This window comes from Gymnogyps californianus, chromosome 4 (assembly GCF_018139145.2).
Source record: "Gymnogyps californianus isolate 813 chromosome 4, ASM1813914v2, whole genome shotgun sequence".
Classification (NCBI taxonomy): domain Eukaryota; kingdom Metazoa; phylum Chordata; class Aves; order Accipitriformes; family Cathartidae; genus Gymnogyps; species Gymnogyps californianus.
This window is the reverse complement of record NC_059474.1, coordinates 61,255,330-61,280,861: the sequence shown is the minus strand read 5'-3', so window position 1 is coordinate 61,280,861 and position 25,532 is coordinate 61,255,330. Positions and strand designations below refer to the sequence as shown.

Sequence of the window (25,532 nt, the reverse complement as noted above, 5' to 3'; positions counted from 1 at the left end):
CTGGTATAAACACAAATTACCACTGCTGCATCTAGATACGAGGTATCTGCATCTTCCCCATCAGCATCCTACGCAGTCATTTCCAGTACGTCTGTCCTTTACTTGCATCATTGCCAGGTCCCAACCCCACCCCGATTCAGCCTCGAACCAGGCCAGAGCCCTGGCATCCCCTCTCAAAGGGGCTGGCTCTTCCAATGGCCCAGCTGCAAGAGCTCCCCATACAGTGTGATGGTGCTACCAACCATCAGGATGCTCTCTCAGGCAGCCTTCCCATCCCACACTGCTGGAGAGGCCACCAGCACATGGTCCCACTACACAAGGCCATGCAGGCTCGGCACCACCTCTCTTCCCACCACCTTCCAGCCTGGCAGGAACATTATTTTTGCTGTAATGGCTTTCATCAAAAAAACTGCAGATTGGCCAGGTTAGGGAAGAAACAGTAGGCAAACAGCAGGTAAAGTAGTTACCCGCAACACAGAGGAAACCATTAGCAGAGACTTTAGAGAAGGGCTGCCATCCCAAACAGATAGCATAACTCACCACATGGCTGCTTGGGAAGAGATGAAGTTTTTTTGCACCTGAATAAAAAACCCTGAAACTGTCTTTGGTTCAACTCACAGCAAGACAGAGAAAGAGACCAGAGGTCTTCTCCAGAGCAGCAGAACCAGTTCCTCCCCATCCAACCTGTGATGACCATCAGCATGCATTTGGCCATAGCTGTCTAATAACCAACTAACCCAAACACTCAGGTCACTGAAGGAGGAATTCAGGAAAACCTCCAACTATGTGCTTACAGGGTCTAGTGTCATACTTGAAGTCATACTTCAAGGGGTCTAGTGCCAGCTCCTGTACAGCTTGGGACTCCGGGACTAACCTCAATGCGGTAGATACTCCACAGGCATAACCCAGAGCTGTACTCAGCAGCACTTGGGATGAAGGAGAGCTTACCCCGCTGAAGAAACCTCTCCAGAAACTGCTGGCAACTCTGCTTACCCCATAATCTTAAAAGCCTCCAAAATAACAGAACTCATTTATTCCCACTTCCTTTCTCCTCAGCACCAGCTAGCTATGTCTCAGCGAACAAGCAAGAAACCTCAGAGCCCAAAAGCACACACTTAGCACCTGTATCTTTGCCAGCTCACTTGGAAGAGGCACATACACACATTCAAAAATGTTTTCTGCTCATCTCCACCATCAGTGCATCCATCCCACAAGCCCTAATTATTTCTAATGCTCAGTCAAGGGGAACACAAAACCGCACAGATCTGTATCATCATTAACTTCCATGCCTTTAGGGTAGGATAAATGATGATTAAGTCTAAAGTCATACCACAGCCCTTTTTTTTTTTTTTTTTTTCCTTTTTTTAATACAGAATAATAGCCCAGGGAATTTGCATACACTCTTGTTCTCAGACAGGCTGGTTACTACAGGTGAGCAATCAAGTTAGAATAAAACCAGGAGTGATCTAAACCTTTGCCCTGAACTCTAGCTGGTGAATTAACAGTGTTTTTTCACTCAGGAATCTCTGACAGGGGGACTACATACAGCTTTTTACTCAAATGTCCCCACCACGTTCATACAGCCGGCATTTAGCAGCTTCACCATGGCTACACAGGGATTGTGGCTGGAAGGAAGCACAAGAAATGCCAGATCTGATAGTATTCAACACTGACCTAAACCAACATTGCTGCCCACACAGCAGAGCACCCCATCTGACACAGCCACCTAAAACAGTGCCATGTGGCAGCATTAGCTTGCCCAGGCGAAAGCAGGACAGGTCTGTCATGATGGTACAATGCCTGAAGTAGAAGCCACTGATCCATGGATTTTTTTGGTCACACCACTGAAGCAAGATGGCTCCTCTGGCTCTGGTCTGGAGCAGGATCAGCTGGAGCAGCTTCATTTTCTTCACTCCAATTTCAAGTGGGAAAAAAACAAGCTGAAAAAACAAAAATCCCCCACCAACAGGCTAAAACACTGAGCACTTCTGATCCTACCAGCCACATGTCCTCCTGCCACTTCAGTACCTAAGGATCTTCCAGAAAAACCTTCATTGCTCACACCAAGGCAAAGTCTCTGCAGACATACAAAAGACTGAACTCTTCTGGGTTGCCATGGTCTTTGAGCTGATTTCCAATAAATCCTTACACATTGGAGTAGTCCTGCTCTTCAGTAGCACCATTTGCAAGCTAAAGCTTACCACAGGGCACACTCTACCAAACTTTATCCTGACAAATCACTCTAGAACAGGCAAAATGGTCAGGATAGCAAAAGCTGACAGTTTATGCCACAAAGCTGTAAAGCCATAAGACTCTTTTTTTTATTTCACTGAAATACACCTAAAGCAGGAGGAAAAGAACATCCTCTTTGACCAAATCAATACCCTATAACTACAGTTTCCACCACAAAACAAACAGGAGTAAAGAAACCTTCCTTAAAGCCTGCATAAATATTTCAAAACATCACATGATTTCTAAAGTAGCACATTTTTAAACAATAACATTTGAATCAAAATGTTTTGTTTTAAACAACTAAAGAAAAACTCTGCTTTAATACATGTTACAAATTGAACAGGAATCTGAACATTGTTTTGGGTAGCCTGAATCTGAACTCCCATATGAGAAAAGGTGTGAATCAAGTGCTCCTATATCCTCCTCAAGGCTCCTCCTGCAGCTCCTGGCCCCCTTTACACAGCACTCCACAGGGCATAGCCACCCACGGAAAGGTCAGAGCTACATCAAGGTAGCCCCAGCTCTGACCCAACACTCATAGCTTGTGGGAGCAACTACATTTAAAAAACTTGTGAGAAACCTCTCATGGGAATGCTCACACACTGCCAATTAAGCATGAGGTGAAACGCTCTGCTGGATGGGGGTCAAGGTGCACGACAAGATGCAACAGCAGTGCTTTGCACGGAACCCTCATCGGGAGGTCTCCTGAATAGCATCACAGTCTTTCCACCAAGCTTCACGCCTCTGCTCTCCTCCTCTTTCCCTCTGCCCAAGGCAGGGGGTATAGCTGCCAAACACATCATCATTAATAGAGCTGGTTTCTCCTTATACTGCATACCTCCCCAACCTTCCTCCTGCACTCCCGGAGTTCACAGTACTACCAAGACACACTGACTGCAGAGGACTCTCCATCATGAGTCAAAGTTTTCCTGCTTCATAAATCTTCACTGGTTTTATTGCAGTATTGTTACCATTCATTTTCCAACTGTTTTCCCTGTTGTGCCAAGTATTTCTTCAAAAAGTATAAATCCAAGGCACTCCAACAAGTGACAGTCAAAAATAATCCAAGAAAGCAAAAACAAATGAAAAAAAAAAACTCTTGAAAGAAATCAAAGTCATCAGGGAGCAGATGTTTTGAATTAATTAGCTACACTGAGTTGGGACAAAACACACACAGGCAAGAACCTCTGAAACATTTCCATCAGTGGGAACGAGCTACAGCGGAATGCAAGCTGTAGCACTACCTATTATTTATAGCCCACTGGAGGAAGAAAATATACACTACTTAATGAACTCGCAAACTAATATTAACTGCAGATTTATATTTTATGTTGGCTTCATTCTGCTCCAAGTTTTCTCATGATTCCCTTTTATAGCAAGAGCCAAAACACTAAAATCTGCATCACAGATTCATAGGTTTTTAAGGCCAGATGGACAACTGCAATCATAACATCAGCCAGAGAATTTTACCCAGTAATTTCTGCATTACGTCTGTAATTTGTCTGAACACACTGTTTACAAGGGGTGTGATATTACCCTTTGACAAAGTTCTTCAGGTTGGCTGCATTTTTTCCCTGCAGGCACACCACTGGCTGTAGCACCAGGGAGTGGGACCCAAAGCGCGCTTCGATAATCGGACCCACTAAAACAAATAGGAAACTGCAGATTTTTTCCTTACAAGGACTTGCACTCAAGACAAGAGGCAGTCGTTTGTTCTTCCCACCATACATAACTTAAAAGCAGAAGTGGTCAGGAGATTATTAGTTTGACACCAAAGTGCCTGGAAACTTAAAAACTCCAGTATTGTTTGCTTTTTTTTTTTAATGGCAAACACTCTCATTCCCACCAAAATCACCATTTAATTGAAAAGGATTTATTCACTGTGAAGAAAGTCAGTAAAATGCTTCCAGCCCCTCTCATGAGATCCACTGGAAACAGTGCTGTACCAACACAATAGCAGATCTCGGAGCTGGCTGCAGCACAAATCTTTTGGGGAAACCATGTGGGCAAGTATCATCCTGCCATTAAGAATGAAAAAGAAGCTTCCACTGAAGGCAAGACACAACCAGCACCTGCAATGAGCAACCTGACAACCAGCCTACATGGAGAAACAAAATACCAGTGCTGCCTGCAGACCCAGGGTCTCCAACCACTGCCAAGGCATGTGCGAGCCATTGAAAGAGGCAGACAGTTTCTTCAAGACCCTACATAAAGCAAGCACCTTATTAAGCACACAAAAAGTCAAGCCCTAAAATCCCAACAGCTTCCCAATGCAATCAAAACACCTGCTGGCAGTGCCGAGATGAAATCTCACCTTCTTCCCTAAATCAGAGCATTAACAACTAAAAGCAATGCAGTCTCCATTCCTAAAACGTATCCTAAAAGACATGGAGATCAAATTCTGTTATGTGTATAACTAAACTCAACAAAAGGAAAGAAACTTGGCACAGACACATCCAGAGTGTCAAGGCTGTCAACTTTCACTACCAGTGGACTCGCAAGACCTCACTGTCCAGCACCAATAAAGCCTTCCTGTTGACAATAATGACTACTCTGCTGCCACTGAGTTCACTCAAGTAGAAAAAAAAGGAACTGACATAATGCTTAGATAGCATTCGGGAGCAAAAAAATGTTTAAGATGATCTATTGGCTTTTCAGGGGGGTTGACAGTTTATCCCTTCTATTGCTGTTGAGGGAAGAGGGTGGAGGTTGCTAGTGGGAACAGCACATTGCCAACACATTTTAGGAAGAAATTGCATGTGAACATTAGTAAAGCAAAGATGGATAAACCAAAATGACTGGGGTTTTGGAGAAATTAACTTAAAGGCAAGTATGCAGATAATTTCCCAAGTAGTTTCACTGGTTTGGGACATGCAAAACAGTTTAAAAAGTGATACAAGTCCACCCAGAAACATCATGAAATGCACATTACTGATGCTGAATAATTAATTTCCTCCCAGGTGTATCTCTATTCCCCTCAGAGAATTACAAAGTTCAAACTGGTTGTTCTGACCTCTTTCTAACATTAAGTGATCCAGGTTAGAGAACCCAGGAGTTAATACCTTGGCAAGACACTTCAGTACTGCCCCCTGCACCAAATGAAGTCGCTGGCATGAAAGCCTGCAAGCCCAGGGTCCTACCCTCTCTCCTACAGGCTCAATACCTGCTACACAGCCACCTAAACCTAGAAGCACTCAGCTCCTGCAGGGGACTGTTTCCTCTCCATGCACACCCCCAAGGCACAGTTTGCTCAGGAGCACACCAGCTGAACCCCCACTGATGCTCAGGAGCTTGCCAGCGGGAACACAAGGGGCAAGAGTCACCTTCTCCCTCAGGGCTGCCAGACCAGCTCATGCAGGTATCCCTGATCTGCTGTGATAGCACATGCTACATCCCCTTCTCAGGAGGCATCTCTCACCCTTCCAGCTAGCGGTCACCTGAGCAGCTCTACCTAGTCAAAGTCCTCCTAACATACCTCCCACACAACTCAAATATCAGGGAAGAGGGAGAGAAAAGGATGGTGTTTCCCACCACCAACACCCCCAGTGAGACAGTCACAGCATGCACTGAATGCTCCCATGGCAATTATTCTGGCCTAAAGCGTCTTTAGCCCTCTTTGCAAAGCAGAAGCTGGAAGGCTGTGCTCATACACACAGCCCAGGGCAGCCTGCAGGTCCCAGCACCCTTGTCCACAGCAGGCAACGTGCCACTGGACCTCTGCAAACAGCCTCCCACACCCAGAAGTCAAGTGCTGCGAATCACAGTGCTTACATCTCCTCCCGACTGTCCCCTCTCGACTAAGCTTCCTTGCAGAAGACAGGAATAATTGCTTTCTACCTCCAAGAGGATAAGCGCATTAAACCTTCGGAGAGGCTCAGATACTGCACTGACCAAAGCCATAGCAAATACCAAAACTGAGACTGTAAGAGATATAATAGGTCAAAGAGACAACTGAAAGGGTAACAAATCCCTAGAGAGACCTAAGCTACTGAAGGCCAGTGCTCAAGTTTGCCAATACAGCTGGCTGTGAAAGCAACTGGGGCAGCAAACGCTTTCACCTGAGCAAAACCTGTCACCTCAATGTCCAGCCAGTCACAGAGCAGAGTGAGGGACAGGCACAATGTGAATACAGAGGACAATCCATCTCTCCGTTCTGCCTGTGCCAAAAAACGGGGACATCTTAAGAACAAAACATATTTTCAAAGGAAAAAAGGATTCTCTACTAGCTTTTAAAATATGCAGCAATTTTACAGCAGAGATCAAAGAAAATGAGTTTAGTAAAGAGTAAGTTATAAAAAAAAGTATTCATTCCAATGCAATCATTAAGACAGTATTTCTGCAACATTCTCCAAGAAAAATACCTAGCTCAAGTCCATCCTGGTTGAAATGAGGTCCTATCCCTCACCAGTACTTATGGTCAATGAGAAAGGTGCACTTCTGACAGACATTTTAATTCTGTTTTATGCTTTACTGTAAGCACAAAATCTTTTTTTTTTTTAAAGCCCTTTTAATGAATAGTAGTCTGAGTATCTGCTGAAGAGCTGCACTGAATACTTTCCTCCATAGAAGTAAGCACTTAATAACTAAGAAATGCAGTGCTTCTACAAAGTGACCAATCTGTGTGCATTTGGGTTTTTTACATCTCATTTTGCTCTTGAACCACGTATAGATTTAGATTTATTTCCTAAAGAGGAAGTGAGAATATTAAAAAAATTGCCAAAAAATTTTATTTTCTTTTTGTTTTGGGGCAGGGTCTCACTTCTTTGACATCCCTAAGCAATGTTTAAAGCTTGTCTCTATTCAAGAATATACATACCTGCACACCTACAGGAACACACCACTAAAAACGTAGCTCCATGTCAGAGAAACTGGGGGGATCTAACAGCCACACTTCTGTTCAAGACCCTAAAGCCAACAGGGTCCAACACAATTGCTCAGCTGAGCAATCTCTGCTGGACTTTCCCAGGTCAAGGGCTCCACACTCACTCAGCGCGTGCTGGAAACAAGGATTCCTGCAGAAGCAGCACAGAAATCCTCGGAACAATAAAGCGTAAAACCAGCGAGATCAGAGAGCAAGGCACCACATAATAAACTGTTCTGGCTTTGCAATTTCTGCCAGATTTTACGAAATCCTGCTCCCACCTTCCCCTCAGAGCCTGCTGCAAAACACTTTGTATTTTAGTGCAAAGAATAAACATTTCTTTATGGGTGAGATTTTGTTTTCTTATTTAAGAGAGAGAGAACAGCAGACATGGAGATAGACTGCATACTGGAGCTAAAAAGTGAGGTAACAGTGGGAGAGTTAACAGTGGAGGGGGAAGCAGCTGTCACACAAGCCCACTAACTCTTCCCTTTCTCCCATGGTACCTGCCAGTTTACCTATCTGTAAATTGATGTGCAAATAACTGCTTTATACATCAAATTATGGTGTCAACATTTATGATACTATAAGCAGACGGTCTGTCAGTGGTTCCGTTTAAGACAGTCTGCCTGTTTTCCACTATTTATTACAATTTTTAAGATAAGCTTCAAAAGGAAACAGGTACTATCTTGGAGTCAATCTTTGCTATTGTTTATTTCCCTTTTTTTAAACATGTGTCATTAGGCAGCAAGGCTTTTAGTCATATACTTAAAAGTGCTGCATTTCAAATGTTGTTTTACTGTCAAAAGGATAGTAGTTTCCATTTTGAAGCTATGATTGAGTCATTCTAAACCTCTTGAAAAGCCATACATCACATATCAGACTGATCCCAAAAAGACCATTAGACATGAGCTGTCCTTCTTCATACCAGTAATTCCACTGCAGTAAATTTAAAAGTTAATGGGATTACTCCTGTGAGTAAAATAAACACACAGCACTGAGGCTATGCTCTGCTATCATGGAAAGCACACAGGGAATCGTTCCCATACACAAAATAAAGAACAGATAACTTCTCAAAGCCTCCTTACAAAGCACTGTGAGCAGACTGAAATATGTCCAAACTTACTCGTTCTGCATACGCAAGGTACATGCATGCTAGCAGCACTTAATACCTACAGAATTACACAAAATGCAACAGCTGTGTGAATGCATGACATACGAAGCCAAGCTCCTAAGAGCAACCTAATAAGCAAAATGTTCTGATCATGTATATTTTTACCCAAAGCATTAGACTAATTGAAATACATTGATATGAAAATTAAGACTATTTTCACACCTGCTTCTACTAAATACACAAAAAAACTCCTTGAAAAAGACTTCATTCACTGATTAAAGATAAACATTGTGAAGTTATACCTAAATATGCATTTATCCAGTGTGCCGTGACACAGAAATTATATGTCAGTATGAAACAACATACACACAAGTCAATACACTGAGAACAGGTAGGCTCATTCCAGGCTCTGGCATGAATAATCTGCAAATTACAACCTTCCTTTATTTTCGCCTGCATCAGACCCACCCCTTTAATTGTACTCATTTATTCATTCATTCAAATTAAAAATGATACATTAAGATAAAGAAAGCTTCAAAAAACCCTGGAAGAATTAAGAGGAAGACGACCTAACGCAGGAGTTTGTAACTAAAGAATATCCTTTTAGTCTTAAGTACAACACATTACAGTCAGACTCATTTTGTCTTTCTCACCTTTGTCTATTTAAGTCAATGTCATTATTTCAAACTGCATTTCTTTTGATTTGCTTAACGATGTACTTTGTTGTTACAGCACTGCCTCATCAGCACTTACTTCTGCTGAAAAGCCCTAAAATGAAATATACTCTGTATTTAATGACAATTATGCAAGCATGTTGAGAAGTTACTTTGTTACAAGCAATCAGATGGACTCCATTCTTTTAATAATTTGCCCACACAACACTTTTTAAGGTCATCTGGGTGACGTTCAAATGAGATCAGCAAACCAATCCAAATCCACAGGCGATGCATAACAAATCATGAAGTTTAGGCTGGAGGAGGGGTCTTTAAACAATTCCTTCCTTCATTGTGTGTTTCACATAAGTAATTTATATAAGCCACTTCCCAAACCCTAGTACTTAAAACAGAAAGATTTAACACAGATGCATTTTTAAACTAAAGGAGGTGCAGGAAGCCTGGTCGCATACTGCAGGGCTGTCTCTCACACCCTGTTATCATAGGGAATGCATTTTAAAGTAATAATGCACTTCTGAAATACCAGCACTTCAAAATTGTGTATGACTTTCGGTGTATTCTTTGGAATATTTTCTTTGTGACTAATTTCTGAATTTGTAAAAGTAGTCAAAGGGAAGAAGGAAATCTCTGGTTCGAATCACTGAACTCTGCTAAAGAGTTAAAAATAATGGCTAAACAATACTTGAAAATGCACGACAGCATTGAACCGTCATCCTTCGCTACATTTTTTGCTTCTAACATATAAACTGAGAAAACGTGATTGAAATAAAAATCTGTTTTATTTCCCTATTATAGGAAAATCTGGAAAAAAATTAATTCAGTTTTCCCAATGTATATCCTTCAATCCATAACTGGAGATGGTGACCAGGTTTATGATACAGGCTGGGCACTCGATACTTCCCCATAAAAATGGTAGGAGCTTCTGAAACTCAGCTGCCCTTGCAAAAACCTATTTCCATGCTAAGGAACCCAAACACTGAATTTACTTTTTTTTTCCTCCAAATCTTAACCTAGATTTTTAAAGCCTTTTCCCCTAAGTGTCCCTCCACTAGAGGGTAAAACAGAAAATCATGCACTGTGAATTGTTAACTGCATATATCTTATCCTATGAAGTCACTGTCTATTACAGTAAGATTTAGAGGGGAAAAAAAAAAAGTGATGCGGGGTTAAAAAAGTGATTAAGAAGATGACAAATTCTCAATGCAACTACATACATGTTACATACCTACACAACACAGGGTATCAGCTAGTTGTTTAATCATGGTGAGTAGGATGAGGGATAATAAAAAATAAACGCCAGAAAAACCAATACCACCAACTTTTGAAAATATTATTCACAGGTCTAAGATGGCTACCTCCATCCGAGCAAAAGTAAAGTTCCCAACCAGCTGAATATGACAACTAACCCCAGGGGAGGATCCCTCTCATCAGAGCCCAGAAGCAGCCACACTGAACTTTTCAAACCCAAACTGGTGACAAGTGTCAGCAGCATACGGCTAGGCAGGCGGACTTCAGCGTCTGAGGTTTCTCATGCATTAGGCTTCACGTACTGCAGGGTGAACCGTTCCCAGAAGCAGAGCTGTTCAGTAGTAACTGGCAAAGGAGACGTGCTGTGAGAAGTACTTGTCAGATAATGCTTGTTTACAAATAAATCTCCTGGCAGCAAAGGACAGCTGTTTTTGAATAACTTCACGTCCACAGTCAAACCCCTCTTACCAGCAATCTTTTAGCTTTGCATTTACTGAAGAGACAGAAATTAGAGAGCAACAGTCAGAAAAGTATGGGGAGAGAGATCATGAAGCAAGCGCTCACGCTGCTCATCATTACTGTAATATTCCCCCGCAACCTCCCTGTAAAGATGCCACTATACCCGTTTGCTAGGCAGCTTCATTAATCCTTTCCAGTACTGTTTCCTATTGTGTAAAAGTCCTATTCCGCAGCTGCCTGTTCATGCAGAGACACCTCTACACTTGAATAGTCCCGTTGACTCCATCAGTACTATCCAGATTTTCCAAGAACTGGCAAGAATGACGGAGACGGGGCTCAGAGCATCTGCCGGTCTCTCGGCATCGTATCGGGGCAGACTGGAGCACACAGGACAGCGTGCCTCCCAAGAGGCAGGTGAGTAACAGGGAAAGCCTTTCGAAAGCAGCCACACCACCTCCCCAGCATCACTCCCACGGGTGAAATCATCTGAAATCGCGTGGGGGCAGAAGGACTGGGTCCACCATTATCTAACCAAGGCAAACCCAAAGCCATTTCCATCATCCCCCAAACCAATGCACTTCCTGAACATTTGGTATCTTCACACACAGAGGAACAGCATTTTCTCCTTCCTCTCCACTTTTTTTTTAAAAAGACGACTGCGATTCACATTATTCTCGCTCTCCAAAATAAATTACAGCTAGCTGGTTACCTCAGGCCACATCTTTGAAATTCTGGTACGGTTTTCCTTCACCAACCCCTGCATACCTCGCAGCTCTAAAGGAGTTTCACAAATAATTATGGTGCATCACGAAGCCAGCCTGCTACTAGCCGCCGGCATCCCCTTCAGATGCTGAACTTCTCCACCCATTGCTTTCCCATTACAGCCTGCCCGCGGATCCAAAAATAATAATAAAAAGCCCCAAGCAGTGCCCACATCACGTACAGAGAAACAAAAAGTCCGGTTTGAAAGCCTAGAAGTACCCTGCTAGACAAGAAGCCTGCACACGTTTTTGGCTATTGGCCTCATAGAGATTAAATGTGTAAAAAAATCCGTCCCCAGCGGCCGCGCTCCGCTGCGTTGCGGGTTAAATACCGGCACCTCCGCGGCTTCCCCTCCTTTTTATATATGTATTTTAAGCCACGAAGTAAGCGCACTGCGGCCAGCGCTTGCAGGGCTTCCCACCGGCAGCCTCCCCCAGCCCGCCCCGGCATCGCCGAGCCCCGGCCGGCCCCGCTCCCGCTCCACCCGCGTGCACCCCCGCAAGACCCCCCGCCCCGTACAAACTCCCCCGTGCAAAGCCCTGCAGCTACAGCCGTGCAATCCGCCCCGTGCAAAGCCCAGCAAACCAACCCGCGCGAATGCACCTGTGCAACTCCCCCGGTGCAAACCGCTAGGAAACACAGCCGTGCAAATCCACCCGTGCAAAGGCACCTATGCAACAACACCCCCCCTCCCCCCCCCAAAAAAAACCAACCAAACAAAAAACACTGCAAAACGCGCCCGTGCCAAGGCATCTGTCCAAACCCACCCGTGCAAGCCTGCCCGCGCCCTGAGGCAGCGCTGCCTCCCCGCTCCCGACTCGGCGGGCGCGCAGCGGCCGCTGCCGCCTCCCTTCCCCGGGACCCCCCCCAGCCCCATCGGCCAGTGTCGCCCGCTTCCCCCGGCGCGGCATCCGCCTCTCCGCGGGCAGAGCCCCCCTTTCACCTGCCCCAAAACGTTCCAATAATTGAGTCAGATGAGCCCGAAGCAGCGCACCGCCGGGCAGCCCCCCTTCTCGGCGGGCGCTGCCCCGACGGCCCGGCCGCCCCGTCCCCTCTCACCCTCGCTGCCGGGGCTGGCTAGCAGACTCCGGAGCGCGGCGCACAGCAGCAACGGCAGGAGGCACGTCCAACCGGGAGCCGGCGCCCCGGCGCGGCCGGCCCAGCCGCCGGCGCCCCGCGGCCCCATCCCGCCGCCCCTCAGCGCATGGGGCGGCGGCTCCCCCCCGGCGCTGCCCGCTCGGGTCGGCTCAGGACGGGACGGGGCGGGCTGGCAGTGCGGCTCCGCTCCGCTCCCGTCCAGCCACCAACGCGACTGGGGAGCCGGGGGGCGGGGATGGGGGAGGCGGCTCCGCGCCGCCGCGGAGCCGCCCCCGACGGGGCGGACCCGGTGCCGTCGTCGCCGCCGCCGCCATCCCGTGCGGGGGACGGCGCCCGCCGAGCCTCAGGGCGCCCCGGGGCGCAACGGGGACCGCACCTAAAATGGCCGCCCTGCGGGACTCCCCGCCCCCCCAGACCCGCGCTGCCCGTGGGGGAGAGCGGGCGGCAGCGCTGTCCCTGGGAGGCGTCCCTTGGGCCCCGGAGAGCCCGCTGAGGGGGGACGGGGAGCCCCAGTGCTCCCCGCAGCTGCCAAGGGTCGCGGTCCCAAAAACTTTCCCCCCTCCCTCAGCCCACAGAGCCGGGGAAGCCGCGATTTCACAGGGCGGGCAAGCCTGAGAGGAAGGCTCGTCCCCGGCCAGGAAAGCAAAAGTGCCAGAAACTCCATAATGGAGCCACTGGAAAGATGATATTTCAGGTATATTTTACCTCAGGTCGCCACCAGAGCACAGCTTTGAATCCAGCACTGACAACTAGTTTCACAGAAGTTTTCACTGAGGTTTTTTTACCCCTCAGAGCCCTAGTTGTCACCCACTTCATCTTCCTAAAAAAACATAAATCCCAGAAGTATGAGAAATTAATTCGTGGAGGTTTATTCACCCATATCAGTTCCTCCTCTGAGACTACCTCCAGATAAGCCAATAAAAGACAAAAACCCAGCCTTACAGGTGCACAAGCAGCAAGTCAAGGTTGACCAAAACCCTTCTCACCTGGCTCTGCCTCCTCCATTTCACCCCACTGCCAAGATTTTGGCCTGTTCATTTATATTATAAAGCAGTAACCAAAGGCTGAGCACCTGCAAAAGGCTCTCTCTCCAGGGGGCAAGGCTCAGGACCAAGGCTCCAAACAAGTTGCAATTCAAATTACAAAATCCCCAAAGCTAGTTTTAAGAGGACACGTAGTCTTCAACTGGGGAACCGCCGATAACACAGCTCTCTACAGCGCCATTGCTCATTTTTTATTCATAAGTAGCTGAACAATGTGTTTCTCTGTGCCCTCGCACCATATACAAACCTCAGCTACTGCCAAAATATAAACATAGTCCAGAGCTGTACATGCATATTATTTTCAAAAGTGTTTGCTCCTTTTGCAAGGGGATTTTCTACCTCGAGCTATTCAACATTTTTACTGCCACCAGGAGGACAAGGAAGGGGCTTTGCTTTACAACATGAAGTGCATCAGTAAAGTTGCCAGCCAAATGAAAAGCATGGCATGCATCTGTTTACAGCAGTGCATCAGACCTTCACTATTCAAATATCCTACTAGTCTAGTTCAAAAGGCACTACGGTTTGCCATCAGACCACCCTTGCATAAAGCTGCATGGCCAGATCCTCAGCTGGGATAAATCACACCTGAGAACATCTGACACCAGACCAGATTTAGAATGGGAGTAGCACCATGTGGTATACTAATTTCTAGGGATTTGCCATCTGTAGCAGCAGTGGCAAGTTTTGCCACCCAGAAATGAGGGCAATGCAGGAAAACGTCATCAGAAACAGCACCTTGCTAGCATAGTAAAAAGGATCAGATGGCAAAGAACAAGTAAAATGCCAAGCTGGATGGGAGCCTCTGCTGGCCCAGGGGCAAGACTGCTGTAGTTAGGCAAGTCTCTTATCACAATCTCATGTCAGACTGTTGTTTGCCTCCGATTTTCGGCTGCTATTTGACAGTCATTAACTGCTGTTTGGACTGCCAGGCTTATAATTTAGAGGCATTTCAGATGATATGTTAGTGACATCTTAATTTTCTAGGAAAGACTGAGATGAGCTTCATATGATTCATAAGCTATTTAAGAATAGCCACCATGCTCTAGGTTTCATCCTAGCTGCCTTTTTTCCTGCAGGAAACCAGCTCTTATTCCAAGACATTTGGTTTGTTCTCCACCCTGGCTGTGGCACAGGAAGTGTCCTAATCTCATCTCTCAGGACATCGAGTACTGAAAAAAACCTAAATACAGCCTTATAAAAGGGTTATTGCCTTATCCCCAAATGGAGGGTATTGCAACTTTATTAACGGTCTAGTGGATCCTATTTGGTGTGGGCTCAGTCTTCTACAACTCTCCTCCTGGTTTTGCCACAAATCTTGTTAGTAATCTGCAGCAGGCAATTCTCTCCTGCCTTTTGCCTCATCAGTGCACCCAGCGGGCTCTTAAAAAGAGGACAGAAATTTTAGCAAAGTGCTGCAGCATTCCTGGTAGCCTTGATGGGTAATCAGAGAGAAGCTGAACAATCTGATGGGATCCCTTCCTATCTCCCACCAAAGAGTATATCTTTTATTGCTTCGAGTAAATTCACTGTAAAAATCACAAGATGTGGGTTGCAAACTATTCAGGAACCTAAACCATCTCAGGCTCATGCCATCTCTCCCCATATCCAGCCTGTATTTTGTGTTAGTTTCAAATTTTTCTTCCTGCATCTCATTAATTCATTTCTGCCCCTTACATTTATGCCTTTTCACCTATGCAAACGATATTCCCTCTTAATCATCGCTCAGTTAAGGTCTGTATTTCATCCTTTATATCTTTTTCTCATCAGTCATTCCTATAGAGTGTTAGTAATACTGTTATACTCCAAACTCCCTCCAGTTTTCCCAACATCTCCCTCATAACAGTTTGCCCAGAAGTGTAATTATACTAAAGCCATAATAAACAACTATCTCTAAAATGCTTTTGCATATAGTGTCTGAAACTGAAATGACAGCTTTGCCCTGTATAACTTGCCACTTCATATCTAAGTTGCTGTCAGCTATTACATATATTTTAAACTATTTTTTAAACCAGACATCTTTTGAGTTAGTGCATTTCAGATTATTTCACTTAGATATGCAAAAGCTCATTTTTCCAAGTTTAATTTAATTTCTCTCCCATGTATGTAGTTCCCCTCATAATTTCTGTATTCTGACTGGTTTCTAATTCTGCATTGCCAATTCATTTCATTAGCATGCTGTTTATCCTATCATCAACAGGATACACTTGAACAATAAATGAGTCTATCCTTCAGATTATTTCAGGAGCCAAAAACTGTCAACCAAATGCATTCCCTGTATCATTATCCTTTACTGAAGTGTAAGGGCATAATACTTACTGCATCCCTGTGTTCAGTAGGGCCACCATCTGAGAAAAGATTCAGTTTCATACTTTAAGTGTAAACAGTCCCACTAATGCCATGTCTTCATTACATTAATGGAATAGAAGCCCCACTGTAATGCAACAAACTGTTTAATTAGTTAGGCATATAAGCATTTCCATTTTCCTTTGAAAAGTCCTTTTCTTTCAAAAGAGTCCGAGAAGATGACACCTTTAAGGAATATCCTCATGAAATTTAGTAATTAGTTTTTGTTTTTTTCCCCACAAGCCCTTTGAAACAGAAGTACCACCTTCTATTCAAAAACTAAATGCATATTAAAAGCAAAAGCAATCTGGGAGCAGCTAAGCAGCTTTGCATAGTAGATATATTTGGATTTGTACCATTAATGCAACTACAGTTTTAACATAAAATGGCTGTGTTCAACAAACACCATAGCAGCCCGTGTAGAACTGCAGAAAACAATAGTCAGAGCCCCAGCAGACAACAGAGAAATCTCTATCAAGAGCCAGTGGGGACAGGAAAGTTAAACATCAAGTGCAGGTGGGCCACCCCTTGGCCAGACGAGGTATATCAGTGATTGTGCCCCTCGGTCACTGCTGAAATCTTCATACTTCGGTGCAGAGAAAGATGTTAACCAACGAACCGATATTTGCATGAAGAAAAATGAGCAAGTGGTAAATAAAGCATTGCCTGTGCAAGTTCACAACCCAGCCACTTGTATGGTCTCAGCACGGATTTGTCTTTTGCCACCCCCACAAAACACAGGAGCTACTGGCAACTGTGCACATAGGAAAATCTGCCCACTTCATTTACAGCCTGAAATTAGATCCAAAGCTGTGAAAATCCATGGCAAAAACATGTGAATATTTGTTTCAGTCAGAAAAGGCTTAGAGAAAGCGTGACATTTCAGCCTGGCATTTTATTTTGGAGCGCTTCACCAGCCCTTGGCCCTGCTAACATTCTTCCAAAGGCCCCTGACCTGGCAGCACACTCTCCCATTTGTAAATGCTGTGTCACTACTCCCCTCTCACTGCCCTGTAGTGACCCCATGGAGTCAGACCCCAGGTGTTAAAAACCCACTGTCCATCTGCAAGCAAAGGAATGGTCCCCGGCCCAGAGGGCTCAATGTGTACCACTTCACATGCCAGTCTGGATTAGACTGATCAGCAAAATAATCCAGGTCAGACATGGAAGTACACACTTGTGAGCACCAAGAGCAGCAGCAGATACAGCTGGCAGTACTTGCAGCCCACCCACTACTTAGCAAGTATTGAGGTGTTTCTTTGCATCACACCACAGGAGAGCATTAAAGGGAACAAATGAAATGGCTTTGCAGAGATTTATGGAGATTTTCTAATGCAGAAAGTGGAGCACAGGAGAAAGTGCAAAGGCTAATTTGATTACATTGTTAGCCCTGTATAAATTTAATAATGGACTCACTTCCACATTTCTCATTGTAAGCTGTTTACATGCATCCACTAACTGCAATAGCTCAGCACCTCACACTCTTGAATCAGTCTTCCCAACCCACTCCTGTGAGGAAGAGAAGCATTGCTACTCCTGCACAGAGAGACAGAAGCAAAGGAGATGTTAAAAAGATACAGATAAAAATTACTGAATTGATTATGGCTCCTCTAGATCAGGGACAATGTTCTTAAAATATTAATGAAATTATCTTATTCTTGTATCAGAATAAGAATCAGCAGATATTATGAGGAACTGGCTTATCTCCTCAAGACATTCAGTCATGAGCTTTAGCAGACACTGCACAAGCTCGAGCAAGTGACTTGGGTACATTTGCAAGTACCAGAGTGCTCTGTGAAAACCTAGCCCTTGAGTAACTTGCTCAAGGTCACACAGAAGGTGTGTGGCAGACCTGAATCAAGCTCAAAAGCTATTAGAGCATCCATTTGCTTTTCATTCTCACTTTTGCTTTTCCAGCATGTCATTTTGGATCAGGATCTATGCGAGCAAATGTGGACATTACTGTAGTTCAAGGGTTCACATTCAACACTTCATTGTTTGAAGTGGTTCTTTCTTTCAAGGTACAAACACAATAATGGATATAATGATGAAAATCACTATATTAGTGTATCATTTAATAGTGAAGTACATTAATCTCCTGTATACAGTACTGTCCAGAACTCAGTTCCTTTCTGAACTATGTTTCATAAGGTCAATAATGCCTTCTTTAATTTCTAAGGGCAGTCTGGATGGCTACCCTGAATTTTTTTGATTATAGGCAGACTAGTTTTGTTAACTCAAGCTACTGCCCTCTATTCCATGCCGAGGCCAACTGTGTCTATTCTCTTGTTTGAAGAAAGCAAATCCATTTCATCTTGCCTCACTCCTCCAAGCAGAGCTGTTTGATACGGACTTCTCTATTTCAACCTACCCCTAATGATTTCGTAAATAAATCACATCATTGTCAGTCACTTCATATCTCAAATACTTGCAAATGCTTAGCAATTTCAGCTGCCAACACATTCATTTATATTCTTGTGAGATGGCATCTGGATCACAGCTATAGTCTTTGAGTCCTTTCCATCAGCTAATTGCAACTGTTTTTGAAATGCAGGAGCATATTTATTTCTCTCCTTCCTTTGCGGTGTTCAAGTTGTGCCTTTAGGTAGGCCTTGTGTTCCAAACTCAGAAATACCTAGCTTGCAAAACTCCAGTGTCTACTCAGAGAAGCACTTCAGCAAGTATAAGTATTTTTTTGGCATGTGCTTTAAGTAATTTTTAAACAACAGAGTGATAAGGTAGGATCAGGACCAGCTTTCTCGGACAGACTGCCTCATGTGACAAATTCTGACACAAATATTGCCCAGTGACATACAATCCATGTGTTTCCCACTGCCACTCTTACCTTTCAGTGTTTCTTCCGATATCCCATCCAAGAGTTACAAACAAAATACTACTTAAAAGAGCTTACCTGTGCTAGATTTTGAAAAATAGAAAGAAAAGGCAAAAAATCCAGCAGCCACCTTTTATACACAGACTTCCCAAATTGAGGGTCTAGCAACCATAAAGAGGTAAGCCTTCCAGACAGACTTCTGCTCATTACTAGGAAAAACTGTTCCTTCCATACCAGAAGAGCTGGACCAATTAGACGGTATTGCAGTCAAGCTACAAGACTCAGGTGCATTGGTACAAGTTTTGCTTCCAACATAGACACCATGAGTGATCCTGAGGAAGCTATTTCTCAGTTGAGAATATCCCTTTACTCAATGCTCAATGACAGGGTCCCCAATGAGGTGCAAGTAAAGTCCTGTTAACAAAGACATGTGCTTTAAATGGTCAGCATTACACCTGAGGTGAGGCTGAAGGGGATCACCATCCAGCCTGTCTCTTGCACCATGACTATCACAGTAGCATTTTTGCATTAGTGTTCATTGACAGTGTGGTTTAACAACCCAAGCAGTATCCTGGGAACCAGACAAGCCAACTCCAATGCTTGCAACCGCTGGTGTGCTTTACTTCACCTCTCTGTTCTTCTCAGTCTGCCCCTTCCCTTGCCAGACACCCTTTGCCTTCTCTTTCAAGCAGGACTGCCTTTTAACATAACCATTGGCCATGCCTACTTGCCACCCAGCTCCTCATAGAAGCCCTTCTCATTACCTTTGACATCCCTTGCCAGATCCAATTGCAGTTGGACATTGGCTTTTCTAACCTCATCTCTGTATGCTCAGACAGTGTGTTTGTATTCCTCACAGATTTCACTAAAGTATTACCAGTGTACTGGACAGTACTGGGGTGTAAACACACCACGCATCATGACATGGCTATAAATGAGAACTGGCAGCTTGTTACCAGTTATTTCTCCTTTTATAGCTTCTCCTCCTTGTTCTCTAAACTTCATTCCCCTTTCTGTCTCTTGTAAGATCTTCTGGGCTGTGGCACCTTTGCTTAATCTCTACTCAATTCACCCTTTAGTAGGCTCTGCCTTTCCACATGTGCACTCCCAGACACTTCTGGCTGCCTCTGTTTTCTGCCTTTAATTCTGCCCCCAGCTAAACAGAAGAGTAGGTGATTACAATTTCATTCCATCAGGAGGTGAAGGAGATGGGGGCACATGCACAGCAAGTCAAGAAAGGAGTGGCAATCAGATTACAGCTATAGCCTAGAGCAGAATACTTCGTAATGTGAACTTATAATGGGTCTCTGGTGTAGGGCACATAATAGACGTTTTACCCAGAGTGCAATAGTCACCCAAAGACATTTACTTCAGGAAATACTGAGCCTGGTATAAACATTTAAACTTTAATAAAACCATTACAGATGCACTGATTGCATAGCTCCTTTAGACAGTGAAGCTACATGGAGAAATGAATAATAAAATAAGCAAGGTGAACAGAAGTCATTATCAGGCTATTTACATAAAGATTTACTGAAAACTCACCCTTAGTATGGCTTTTGGTCAATACATTATCCATACCCAAGAACTAGTCGTTGAACAATAACCATCTCAAAACATATCCCATCTTAGACACAAATTGTCCTCTGCAGATCAGTGTATTTAAAGAAGTTAAATCAAGAATCTGTATTTTCACTCCCATTTCATATTCACAGTATCCAGATCCCTTACCCATCTCAATGTAACATTAAATTAAAACATAACATCATATTTTTGTGGGGCTACACGTTGTTTCTGCACATGCTCAGAACCACTTCAACGCTAAAAAGCAAGTTGTGTTTAACTATGACAAGTTAGCTTGTCATATTTCAAGTGACAAACATGACTCTGCCCACAGAATAAAAAAGATTAAAAAGCATTTACAGGGTAGGGAGAAGTCCAGTCAGGAGGAGGTGCAAATCCACCTCTGTCTTGCTAACCTTACTAGTTGACCAGTCATTTACATGTTTCATCTTTCTGGACCAATTCAGATAGAATTGTTCCATGCCAAACATTTCAACACTGAATAAGCTTTCTCTGTGTTTTGAGGGAAGCATCAAATCCACAGTCCCTCCTTTCTGGACAAGTCCTCTAACCAAAGGCAATTATACAGAAAATACAAGCACCTCAGAGCTACAGATAAGCATCCAGGAGAGAGACAGGGATTTGCACCAAGTATTGCTCCCTGGCCAGCACAAGCATCTGCACCAAGGATGAGTATTTACTAAAATGCTGTGCAAAGGGGCTGATCTTTGCAGAGTAGCGGTTGACACTTCTGTTCTCTGCTGCTTTGTTGCTGGCAGGTGTTGTGACTTCATTTCCTCCATACCAAGCTCTCCCCATTTTGTTTACAGCAAACTCTGTCCCGTTAATTCTCTTCACAACCACGACCCCAGGAACTGGGCACCTACATGTTAGGTACCTGTTCTGGGTCTGAGTTAGCCCCTAGTCTGGAAGATGGAGCACATTCACATCATGTCAGCACCCATGGAGAAGAGGCTGCTGCAGGTATGCCCACACCTTCAGGAGAACAGAGAAGGCTTTGTTTATTTTGAGATCAGTAGCTTCTTTCTCAGTATTTGGGTGTCATCCCCCCACAACCACTGGAGGCAGAAAAACATACTGAGTGGAAAAAATTGACCAGCAATAAGATCTCACTTGGGCGCTGTTGAACATGTGAGAAAAGACTCCTACTTCCTAGGTCATGTTTATAAAGCAATACAGCACTCTCCACTCTGCAGTTGACCTTTTTCCTAGGACTGATCCAAGACCTTACATGAACTTCTAAAACCAAAAAACCTGAACACCTCCCAATAAAAATACAAGTCCAACTTCCATCCTTTCTTTCTCTATCATCCCTATCTGAATCAGCCCTCAGTGCTCTGCTGGAAGAAAAGCTAATGGTGACAAGCACAGAAGAATCCTAGACACTCAGATAAAGCAACTATGTTTACCATAGAAGCAGTAGGAGACATATGAGGTCACTTAAACATGGTAATACCTCATAACATACTAGACTGAATATAATTATTCAGCTTTTGCCTAGGTCTGTTCCTTCTTTGTCCTGACAACAAAGGAAGTCAGACTTTGTCTGGCATTGCCACTGATTTGCTCTGGTCTTAATATGTATGTAGCTATACGTAGATAGCTTGATAATCCATTGGCAAACTGCAGGTCATAGTTACCTTTTACCTTCTCCATTGAGACCAAAGGTTTGTCTCCATGTATATACCTAGCTCCTTGCACAACAGTCCCTGCTTTGACTGAGATCTGTTCTCTCCTGATACTCATACCCATCTAGGTTATATCTGGGTTCCACAAGATCAATCTTAGCTTAATTGCATTTGGCTAGCAACTTAGTCCTGTCATCTTGGTCTTTATTCACAAAAAAAATTCATCTTCCATTCTATACAGAAGTCCACTGTTCTGATGACTGTCACATTTCCTGACTTCACATTAAGAAAGCATGTGCTTGCTCACACACCAAGCAGGGTTGAACTCTAAGTGGAGGCTTCAAAGCCATTTAGAAAACAGTGTCCTTGAATTGAGTCAAGTAGTCCATTTCCAGAAATTCAGTCCCAGGAGAAGGTCTGAGCCCCTTATTCAGCTCCCGTTTTTCAACGCCTACGTCCTTTCAGAAGAGAGCTTTATCGCTCCCTCCCCAGCTCCACGTGAGTGCTAGGGTAAGGGCAATATGCAGCAGAACAGATGCTGTGGCAGGAGTGTGTTTACATGAAGCTGCTGACAGCAGATGCCAGCTTGTAAAATTAACCAATAAAAATACAAGCATCACTGTTTACAACTACTCCAAGCAAGACAGGCTGCCAGCAAACTGGAAATCACATTGTACTGACACACCAGGTTAGACATACAGCATTTGGCAAAGCATCGTCATTTTTAGGCTACCAGAAGTAGGATTCTCATTCAAGTAGAAGGGAGTCAACTAAGAGCTGCCCAACAGTCTCAGTCCTTCTCACTTTTGTATTCCAAAAGAATCCTATTTAATGTTAAAAACTGTAACTAAGAAACCACATGTATCACTAGCTACTGAAAGCTTTTTTTGTCCTACTACTCTGGTCAAACTAGAAATTGAGCAACATGTATACAGCAAGTATGTTATAGAGCAGGAAGCTGCTACCTGAACTTAAACCTCCTCCAGTACTTTTTGTAACCACAAATGTAATAAAAATCCTGATTTTGTACCAGATTGTTGTCTACAGCTTGTCCATCTAGATCTGGAGATGCTCAGACTGATCCTTTCAGAAGGTTAAAATAGTACTAAAATTTTCCCCAGTTAATTATCATTAATCCTTCTGAGCCATTTAAAACACTATTAAGACCACCATCTAGGCTAAAGAAATTTAAAACCTTCAAGAAAACAATTAAAATTATGTTTTTAAACATAACACTGCCTACAGTCAGAACAATCTCCTTCCATAGTGCCATATAAAGCCAAGTTTTAGAATCTTTTTTTCCTGTCCATTAATTTCCCTGCATTGGAAAATATCAGCTTTCATTAAAATCTCAATTAATACCTTCTATAGTATTCTCAACTAGGAAACTAAAATTATAAAGGAAAATATTTAAGGAACAGAGATATTTCAGAGACTAAGTTTGAGAACAAGTTTAATTGGTTATTACTTTTATTTTAAGGAAATACATAAATTCAGTCCTCTGAAAAAACATTCACTTTATAAATGGTTAATAAGCTATCAATAGCTTCTGTAAGCCTCTTGCAGTCATGAGCAAGTTAAAAAAAAGGTAAGTAAAACAGCTAGAAGTATTAGAGATATTATAAGCCATGGTTAAAAGTAGCCTCTTTTCTTCTATAATCAAAGACTGATATCAGTTAATAATATAACATACCTTTGGAATGTATCTATGAAACCACAACACTAGATGAACCATATGCCTACAATGCCTCTTCCACAAGAAATACTGAACAGCTTCAGTCTTCTGAATTATGAACTAACACAAGATAAATAAAAAGAATAAAATCAAAGTGCTGAAATGCTGTTGCTAGTGAATTGAATAAGACAAAATTCAAAGACTTCAAATTAAACCAGTATTTTCTTCAACAAATTGAAAAAGCTAATAAACATTACCTACCCCACCATTTAATACACAAATAGCAACAAACCCCCTTCTACTCTACAACTCTCTTACAAGGAACAAACAAGAATCTTCATTATGCACCCAAGCAATAAATAGTGTCTGAGACCTTCCCCAGCTGTGACCAAGCAGCAATTAGGCACAATTGCTATAAAGTCTCCACGTGGAGGGATTTTTGCCTGTGAGAGGGAGTTGGGAGGGGCAGGCTGTAGTTTATTCTAGAAAGGTGGGCTGTTTTCAACAAAAGATTGGTTTGTTTTATTAAAAATAAAGGGCTGGGGGTCTGAAAAACCTACAGAGATGCCTGTAAGCTGTGAATGGTATCTTATTGTTCGTTTTAGGCAGTATGGAGACCTTTACAAGCGGTCTCTGGTTGGTGGCAGTCATGTTACTAAGCCCTTTGGTTTCTTTTCTTGTCAACTAAATAATGGTGCCTTTTCCATAAGCAGCTCTTGTTCATGAGTAGCTTGGGGCTTCTCAGCTGTGCAGGTGAGCTCTGTTCCTCTGTTACTAGAATATGTTTAAAACATCGTGTGGAGAATAAGGATTCTCAGTTTTGGGAGCTGAAGCAACCTTTTTTCTTACTCTAGTAAGAAGTAGAGACTTTTCCCTCCACTCAGTTTATCCCTGAGAAGCAGTTTGTAGCTTTTTCTTCCTGAGCTGCTCTTTACCCTAATACATATTTTTTATAAATAGTAGCTTGCTTTCTCTGGGACACTGGAGGGGGGGAGAGGGTGGTTAGTATATGCTCCTGGGTGGGGAGTGTGAGGGGTGTATACATGGGAAGGATGGGGCCCGTATATTTTCCCAATAGGGAAAATTTTTTCCTGGCAAAATGCAGGGTTTATGAATCTGCTGGTCTCACAAATGGTACAATAAGATGTATGGGGGTTGTACTACAGTAGGGATGGACTTTTTCTGCTTAACTATGCATATTCATGTTAAATGGGAGTGATGGGCACAGAAAGCAACTTTCACGCGCTTCTGGAGAGTTATTGTCTCCTTAGCTGTTGAGTTTAGAGTTGAAATTAAGGCTTTCCAAATGGAAACTTCTCTGAAGCTTGCAAAAGACAAGTATGGATGTACCTGGAGGATTTAAAAAGGCAACATATGGGAGCTATGTAAGACTGCTCAAAAGTGATTTTTGGTGCCTTTAGCTGTGTAATGTGCAGCATTTGAGGAAATCTTCACTTCACTGGAAGTGCTTGTTCATGCTGGAAAACCCAACCCCTTCACAGGTTTAACTTCAAGAAACTAAAGTCATGCCTGGATTTTTCTTTGGCAATCTCACTTTCCTTGCTGGTAATGTTTCCATAGTCTTTCTTACAAAAGAATTATTTCAGACACTAATTTATAGAAGCTACTCTAATGAAAAAATAATTGACTCATTAATGTTCCTTTAACATAGAGCTGTAATGGCCAGTTGATTTTTATGGTCTCACCATTTTGTACTGGTCCTAGGGACTACAGATTTTTTCTTCCTCATACTAGCACTGTATCTGATAGTATAAATGTGGTCTGTCAACAGGCAAATAATTAAAAAATAAGCATTTAATTCCTGTAGCATGCTGCTAAGGTCTAACTTGTATCTTTTTAATCAAACTAAGAAATACTGATTTGGGAGTTAGCTCATCACATGTCAGACATGGCACAGACCTTGGAAAAAGCCTCATGGCCTATGAGTGTGAAGTCTGAGTCCTGTAGCAAATGCCCA

The 25,532-nt window shown here is 43.4% G+C and overlaps 1 protein-coding gene across 11 annotated transcripts in view; it reads right to left on the bottom strand.

Annotated features, from left to right (window-relative positions):
• The window catches only part of EPHA5 (EPH receptor A5), a 209,362-nt gene extending 185,489 nt beyond the window's left edge, over positions 1–23,873 (bottom strand). For 6 of the 11 annotated variants that reach the window (XM_050896101.1, XM_050896099.1, XM_050896100.1 and 3 more), the window contains exons 1-2: positions 23,816–23,873; positions 23,573–23,674 (exon numbers count right to left, since the gene is read on the bottom strand). The gene's annotated coding sequence lies outside the window, so the exon portion shown is untranslated. Of the gene's footprint in view, positions 1–12,409; positions 12,466–23,572; positions 23,675–23,815 lie in introns of those variants that run through there. The other 5 variants (XM_050896106.1, XM_050896108.1, XM_050896107.1 and 2 more) reach the window with 1 other exon arrangement.
• Between the last annotated feature and the right edge of the window lie 1,659 nt (positions 23,874–25,532).